The sequence below is a fragment of the Aplysia californica genome, unplaced genomic scaffold (assembly GCF_000002075.1).
Source record: "Aplysia californica isolate F4 #8 unplaced genomic scaffold, AplCal3.0 scaffold00819, whole genome shotgun sequence".
In the NCBI taxonomy this organism is placed as follows: domain Eukaryota; kingdom Metazoa; phylum Mollusca; class Gastropoda; order Aplysiida; family Aplysiidae; genus Aplysia; species Aplysia californica.
The window spans coordinates 273,848-275,279 of record NW_004798089.1 but is presented as its reverse complement, the minus strand read 5'-3'; positions in this window follow the sequence as shown (position 1 = coordinate 275,279).

The following is a 1,432-nucleotide window of genomic DNA, read 5'->3' as shown; positions in this document are numbered from 1 at the left end:
CCGGGATCGATGAAATTTGTGAATGGGGTACATTTTTTAGGGCGATGTAACTCAAAATTTGCTAATCGTAGGAGCTTCATATTTACACACAAGGTCATTAACATATTGATATTAAACAACTTTGAAGGGTTTCCCTGTCATTTACATAGAAAAGATGTTATAACAGAATGAAAACTTACCTTTTTTCAAAGAAACACAACTCCGGAACCACTTAACCGATTCACATGAATGAAACGCCATTGTAAAGTAGGACAAGTCTTCTTTGAATTGCATACCCGGATGTAAACAAAAGACCCGATCTTCATTGTGAAACCGCGCTTCTAGTAACATACCCTATAGCGGAGATAGCGCATTTCAGTCACAGCCGTGCTTCGGCTATCGAGACTCGCTCACCGGACCGCGCGCGGGGCTGAACCGAACTACCTGTACACCTAGGCAGATACTATAAATCTCCGCATATCTAGTCATGATAATGATATCACAGTAGCCTAAAAAATGTTGGCGGAGATTGTCTAGTATCTGCCGCTAGGTGTAGATTATATCTATCTAAGTCCTAAGTTACCTAAGTTCCTAAGTTTCGCAAGTCCTCGGCCTTAAGTTAGACCTGACTAATTTAACCCTATCCGTACGTCGTGTTTTACTATCCAAACGATGTGGGGAACTCTATGTCACCACTTTCCGAAGAGGAAATTTATTCGTTAATCCGATCCGAATGCTTTGCATGGCAGTCTGTCAAAATGATTTTTTGGAGAAATAATATAAGTGGTTCCGGAGTTGTGTTTCTGTTAAAAACTGTAAATTTTCATTCTTTGAAAAAACATGCATTCTATGAAAATGACATGGGAACCCTTCAAGGTTAGTTAATATCAATATGTTGATGATCTTGTGTGTAAGCATGAAGCTCCTACGATTAGCAAATTTTGAGTTACATCACCTTAAAAATTTACCCCATTCACAAATGTCATCGATGCCGGGCGGCCAGCCGCAGTGAACCTTGACCCCAGCTCGGCCCAGCAATGACGTAGCCAGCGAGTCTATCGGGATTGTATTGTTGTAATTTAAAAGGATATTTTTGTGTTTGCATGATTTGATGTTATTTTTTTTATGTGAGTGTTAGTGATCATTGTAGAAATTAGTATGTTTGTTTGTTGGGATTTTTCCGCATATCAGCTTACATGACGTGGTCATCATCCAACGTTTTCAAAGTCAAGTGCGGTATCGTTGCGTTCTAGATTTACCGACTCCTGCTGTACTGGTCATGGCAGAGTCTGGTTTTTGCTTAACTTTACCAAAGATAGCAAATAACAAGATGAGCCACTCAGCAAAAAAAGTGTCCGCAGGAAGTATGCTCTTTGCTTCAGATGGCGCTGCCGTCTGTTTTGAAGCTGTCTTTCGTTTTTCCAGAAGAAGAATAGGAATAGCACCTCCTTAC